This window comes from Agrilus planipennis, unplaced genomic scaffold (assembly GCF_000699045.2).
Source record: "Agrilus planipennis isolate EAB-ADULT unplaced genomic scaffold, Apla_2.0 scaffold21, whole genome shotgun sequence".
Taxonomy (NCBI): Eukaryota; Metazoa; Arthropoda; class Insecta; order Coleoptera; family Buprestidae; genus Agrilus; species Agrilus planipennis.
The window spans coordinates 1,386,564-1,394,081 of NW_020439030.1; positions in this window are offsets into that span (position 1 = coordinate 1,386,564).

A 7,518-nucleotide genomic window follows, 5' to 3' on the forward strand; every position below is an offset into this window, starting at 1 on the left:
AGATTTTTTATTTTAAAAAACAACCAACGTTTCGCCTTAGACTAGAGACTTTATCAAGGTTGAAATACAGAATTAAACTTATAATTACATAACACAAACAAAATTCTTTTCTTATTATTTTTAAAAGTTGGTGATATTTAATGCATTAACCAGCCATAAATGCACCCCACGAAGAAACATAACTCACAAACACATGTAAAGATAAAATAATAAAAAATTAAAATCATTAAAAACTGGAATATATAAAATCATAAATAAATCTAAATTAGTTACAAAACGTTAAAATGTTTAAAATAAAAAATCTTGGTACGCTGATAAGAAGAGGTCAATAAAGAATAGTAGGCGAGATAGGTTGGTAGGACACCTTCTCAGACATAAAGGTCTAGTCAGAGACATATTAGAGGCAGAAACAGGAGTTAGGAGGGGTAGAGACAGACCTAGATTAGATTACTGTTCGCAAATAGTTAAGGATTTGGGTTGTTCTAGTTGTAAGGAAATGTGAAGATTAGCTCAGGATAGGAAAGAGTGGAGGTACGTGTCCAATCAGTCTTAGGACTGACGATCTTATGATGATGATGATGACGCTGATAAGAAGGTGATTATAAATGTCACTTAAACCAGCGAATTTGATCTTAACAACTAAACTCTACATGGCTGCTTTTTGAGCTAACTGCCTCTTAAAATTAGATGGTTTTCAGAAAATCCGTAGTTAATGAAAATACCACAAATGGTGCGGTAAACGCCATCTGTAGTACGATGTGTTCTGTCGGGCTGCCTGCGACACGCTGATGAGATCCAAAAAGATCGAAATTGCGATCCGCGTCGGGCAGTTTCGACAGAATACTGACCACTTCGAATTATTTTATCCGTAGTTAATACTTTCATTTTTTTATTACCTTAAGGGTAGAAAGGGTTCCTCGAGTGGCTTCTAACTTTGATCACATTTGTACAATTGCCAGCTACCACGATTGGAAGTCAAAAACACGATATTTTTGACTCTTGTGGACTTTAAGGCTTTTGATCAGGACGATTCGAAGAACATTTTCCTAAAGTTTCATAACAGCCGCCAGGAATTCATTTTCCTATCACTTTTATCCAACAGTGCATCTAATTCTAAAAATTCGTAAAGACCTACGATACATCGTCATCCATAATAATCAATATAGTGTTTATGAATATTTTTTTAACACATTTTAATTATTTTACAGCTTTTATTTTACGCAAGATTTGCTCTTTGTCAGCAAAAATAAGAAGACATTAAACCCCCTAAGCTAAGAGGATGCTTGGAATCCTGCTTACGTAATATTTGAACGCTACCTATAACAGTATTTTGGTAATTATTTCAAGCAAACAACCTCAACTAACTGGTACGTGCTTTTTACTCAAATTCTGACGCTGTTTTTGATCTAATTATCTGTAAAACAATTAAAATTTAAACGCTGCATCGGGCCCGTCGCGCCGACAAAAATATTCTCTCAGGAGAGAACGCAGCATAGTAGCTCAGCTAGCATCTGTGAAGCCGAACTAAAATTGTATACGAGTGCACACATACTAAAAACACGCCAAATACAACGGTACATGAACAAAAATTACTAATTTACTTCCGTTTAACGGAGTGCGGAATGACTTTGAGTTTTGACTCCGCCGTAACGAAATTTTAAATTAACGATGGGATACATTATTGGTACTATTGAGCCTGTGGCGTACTTATTATCTACTGTTATATTAAAATTATTATTCGGCGGCCCGATAGATTGAAATACATTTTGTATTAGGTATTAGGTGATATACGTACAATATTTAAAAAAAGTGGGCTACGCTTAATAGATTATTAAAATGAAGAAAAATATGAAAATCTTGGAACACAAAAGAATATTTATATATAATTATTGGGATCCGTCAAATGGGAGGAGCCTAAAAACATGGCGCCAATTAGGGAAAATTTATCGTAGTTCCTATAGTGTACCGTGCAATTTCCAAGTTTTTAAATTACGATAAAATGATAAGTATTGACACAATATGTGATTGGGCTGACACAAAGCCTCGGAAAGGAAATTTCGTTGAAGGTGAGCGTGTTTTTAATGCCAATCACATTATAAAATTCGGAAATAACAAATCCGGAAGCTAGCCTTCAAATTCCGTCAAGTTTACTGCCTACTTTTTACAAACTTCGGATTTAAAAAGTGATTCACGTTATATAATTGGTGAGGTGATTCTGGGTGATTTAAGCAATATCATATCAATGACTTGCACGTGCAAAGCCGATTTAAGAGAACGTTGCAAACACATTATTGCAACTTTGTTGTATTGCAGCAGGTAGGTTCTTAACCTCAAAATACTTATATCGTATCATTAGAATTGTGTTAAATCAATTACACAGGAATAAATAATTTCTCACTTTATAATTTTAGTATGATTCTAGTTTTAAATATTAAGGTTATGGCTGATGGTAAATACTTGCTGAAATATAATCATGTGCATTAAAATGACGTGAACAAATTTTTATTCCGGAATTCACTTCTTTGATACCTACTGCTTTCATCCAAGCTTCTATTAGTTTACTTTTTTCTCTAATTTTCCGAATATATTTTTTACATATATAAAACGGTTAGTTTTTATTGGAAAGTAGTTAATGTAGGTGAAGAGTGAAGATCTATGTCTGAAGTGCTATTGCAACTTTTCACTGAACATATTAACTTTTTATTTGATTTAACTTTAGAAGAAAACTTCGTCGACTCCATCATCAAAAAAATTTTTACTTTTTTAACGTGTTTTATTATTTTAATAAACAATTTTACAATTTGCGTACACAGTTCCTATGTAAATTTTTCCTTCGTTCGAGTTTTAAATTTTGCCACCAGATGGTGTATGCCCATTTGACGGATCCCATATTGGAATTTTAGTCGGTAGGTCCGCGGGAATCTTACACTACCCAGTCGTAACGGAATACTGGGTGTCTTTTAATGATATTCCCTCTTCCACGAAAACAAAAAAATAGCTCTTTACTATTAGGTAATGATCAGGAGGAATACCGACGACTAAAGAGGTTCTTAAATTGTCCTAAAACGGCCTGAGGTAGAGGGGTTTTAATGGGCGGGTCCGGGGACATTTTCCTCGGGAATCCGACACTACCCAGTCGTAACAGACTACTGGGTGCCTTTTGAAGATTTCCCTTCTTCCACGAAAACAAAAAAAATAGCTCTTTACCATTACGTAATGGTCAGGAGGAATACCGACGGTTGAAAATGTCCTTAGATGGTCGTAGAACGGTCTGAGGTAGAGGGGTTTTAGTCGGTAGGTCCGATGACATCGTCCTCAGGAATCCGATACTACCCAGTTGTGATGGAGGGCTGGGTGTCTTTTGAAGATTTCCCCTCTTCCACGAAAATAATAAAATAGCTCTATACCATTAGGTAAAAAACAAAGGAACCCCGTGATTGTCATGATGAACATCATCCCAGTACAAGATTAAATTATTTTGATGACAGCTCTGTAAAAATTTTGTTCATTTCTTAAAAAAGTTAAAATGTATTTTTAATGGGCTGAGCGATTTCAGGGTTTCTTTAGGTAGATAAGGGGTTGATATATTAAGTATGAGGCTAATTCCATTGTTTTGTTCGACAATTTAATCTTTCAGACTAGATGAATGTCATCAGCATCATACGGTCGTCAATCCTCAGATTGGTTGGATATGTACCTCTTCTTACCTATGCTGAGCTAATTTTCGCATATCCTTAAATCTAGAACATCCCATATCGTCAACTATTTGCGAAGAGTAATTTAATCTGCTCTACCTTAACTCCTGTTACTGCTTCCAATATGTATTTACCTAGCCCTACTTGCCTAAGGAGGTGTTCTATCAACCTGTCTCGCCTATTTTTTATTGACTTCCGTAGCGTCTTCTGTTCTCCTACTCTTTCTAATACCTCCCCATTTCTAACCTTCTCTAATATCCACGGTATCCTCATCAGGGGAATGTAATAAAGAAAAAAATCTAAGCTCATGCAAATACTTCAGTTTGAAGTACTGCAGTAGTTTGGTTTTTTCTTTCTGTTGGGGTCTTATTAGACCAATCATGAATCTTAAGACTTACCTACGATGCATTGGTGTCGATTGTAATAAGGTCGCGACCCACAAATGCTTCTTGTCAAAACAAAGACTTCTCATCAGCGTTGAACTGAATCTGACATCTTTGTTTTTATATAATACATTTGTAGCTACTAGGTGAAGATGTTATTCGTTACTATTATTATTGTTGTTTATTATTAACTCGTTAAGACTAGAGATCGTCAGAATTGGGTTACGTACTTGGATTGTTGAGATTAATGCCATTATTAAATAAACAAAAAAAAAAGAAACAGTTGCCATATTAATAATAATGAAGAGCGGATTTGACGGAAAGCGAAATGAAAAATGATATCAAAAAAATACCGTTGATGGACATAGGTAACAGAAAAAAGAAATTATTTCCCAGGTATCTAATCCCAGACGTTTGAAATGGTTTTATTAATAAATCAAACTAGAATAACTTCAGTTTTTGTCAAGATGCTTAATCACTGTTCTTTCACGAAAACATGCAATTAATCTAATAACCATGAAGTATACAACATAAGCCGTGATGTAAACTGAAATGAATCTTTTATTTTTCAAGTACAGGTATAATCCCATACATAGTGCAAGAATGTCTGACAGGGGCGTAGCAACTGCTACATTAATTGTAGGAATATATTGAGAGATTGCCTTCATAGAAAACAACTGGCAATCACCGCAGGGGCACTTGTGGAACTAAACCAGTCAAATAAAGGGCCAAAAGGAAGGAATTGAAAAGAAGAAATGAACATGCTCACATTAACATACACTTAAATTTTAATGTTTCAAATGAGATGATCTTCTCATTCATAAGAATTATAAAACTTACCTACATAAAATTCTCAGTAAAGATTTGTTAGAAGCTTTTGTTTTATTTTCTGTTAAAAATCATTTTAATTATAATTACATGAAAAGCATTAATGCTAATGGTACTAATTCTACTGCAATACTAATTTGTTGTCCTATTTATTTTTTGTGCAAGAATTGTATGATTGTATGGTTTAAAACCCTTGGCTTAAGGGGTCATAGAATTCAAAACGCATGAGTTCATAAGGTGTTAAATGCGGGAGTTATGGGAGTTGAAACGCTTAAGTTATCGGGTCATGAAGTTTTACATGCTTAAGTTATAGAGTTTAAAACGCTTGCGTTAATTTTTTTCGGCTATTGTATTTTTTATTTAATTAAAAATAGGCGAGATAGGTTGGTAGGACACCTTCTCAGACATGAAGGTCTAGTCAGACACATATTAGATGCAGAAACGGAAGTTAGGAGGAGTAGAGGTAGATCTGGATTAAATTACCGTTCGCAAATGATTTAGGAGGGATGTTCTAGTTTTAGGGAAATGCGAAGATTAGCTCGGGATAGGAAGGAGTGTAGGTGTGTGTCCAACCAGTTTTAGGATCTTACGATGATGATGATTTGGTGATTGAACGATTTCTTGAAGGAGACTTAGTGTGGTTTGTAAGGGTGGCATTTAATAGAAAACCTCCCAGAATGAAGACTTGATCCATTAAGTGTAGTGGTTTTCCTGGTGTGGTTTGTAAGGGTGGCATTTAATGGAAAATCTCCCAGAATGAAGACTTGATCCATTAAGTGTAGTGGTTTTCCTGGTGTGGTTTGTAAGGGTGGCATTTAATGGAAAACCTCCCAGATTGAAGACATGATCCATTAAGTGTAGTGGTTTTCTTGGGTGCCTGGTTATCACGTACCAAGCCAAATCACTATCCGGTGCATCTCCTTTCTAAAATGGCAACTCTGGTTTCCATTTCCTGTTATATTTTTCCACACATACAAACCACCCGAAGTTATACAGTTGACAATATAAGAAAAGTCTCTCCAAGTTATATTAACTATAACGGGCTGCTTCAAAGAACTACCTACGCCACTGGCGTCTGTACAACTGTTTACGTTGTATGGGCATGTTTCCTTCGCGACTGCCGCACGTAAAACTACAGAAATTCGTGTTAGTAGTTTTTAATCAAATATACACGAGACCTGTAACAGTCTTAGATAAGTTTAATGTGCTGTAAACGTCAGTTACAAGACTTTTTAACGCCTTAAAAACACTAAACATGTAATAAATGAACCGCAGTCGTAATAAAGACCACAAATAATAAAATTATGTGATAAATTATCTACTAAAATTCGTCACACAGTATCTGCCTCTTCCTTACTTTAAAAGATTGTATTATGAAAGTGTAATATTTCTGAGTGGTTTCTTAAGGATGTTTGGGAGGTATGTCAAAATGCTACGAGACAAATAAAAATTTGGAAGAACGTTCGTCATTCAATTCTAAAACTCCTGTAAAAATTACAAATCGATTCACTAAACCGTTAAAAAGTTATTGAAATTTTAAAAAATTGCAATTTTACGCGTCATTTTATGGAGATTCGTTAACCGAACAGATTAAATTTATTTTTATTAACAGTAAAAAGCTACCAGAAATTTCAAACTTTCATAATAAGTAACGAACTCTGGAGAATCACTTTAGCATAAGGTTATTCAAATTCACTAAATGGTTATCGAGGAAAAAATGAAAAATTACCTGAAAATCTCGTTTTTACTTGATAATATAATGATTATACTTACTGAAATAAATGCAATTTTAAAGTTTTAATTATTATTTAAACATATTAAAAGTTTTACGCTCATTATTAATAGAAATTGAATCTAAATATTTTTTGTTTCGAAGTTGAAATCAAAGCATATTCGCTCTCAAAAGTCAGTTAAACATTTTCCATATTATTCGTTATTTCGTACTTTATTCAAAGTTTTTTGTCAAATTCCAAATTTTCTCTGAAACCGTATACTCTTTTTTTAGTATAGATAGTATTTATTTACCTCATGATATGCCGCAAAACCTAATTAATCACGAATTCCTAATTTTATATACTCTTGTCTCCGATTGTACTTCCCAAAGATCCTTAAGATAACATTTTCGCTTTTCGTGAAAATAAATTTCTTAGCCTACGGGGGGGAGGGAGTCACCCGTAACTACGTGCCTGGATGTTATTGTTAAAAAAAAACATCAAAGAAAAGCGAAGGGAATCGAATTCTTTTCTGTTTAACCCTCAACTGTTATCATGGGGTGTTTTAGCATCTCACGAGTCATATTTGTGAAATACTCCTATCCACCTTGAGCCCAAACGCTCTTTTTTTCTATACAAATGGCTTACGTGAGTGCATGAGTTGAACAATCGCTCAAAACTATCATTCTATTTAAGAAAATTATATTTAACAAATCTAAGAAAATATAAATTCGTTTTACGATTAGATTTAACTGTAGGATCGTTGTTTTTATGTGCCAGGCTACATATAAATCTTAGAAATTCCTGGAGCATCAAATGAAAATCTTGGGCTTCTTGGAACGCCGCACCGCGTACATCAAATAGAAGCGAGCTAATAAAAGTAAAATAACAATACCTTCA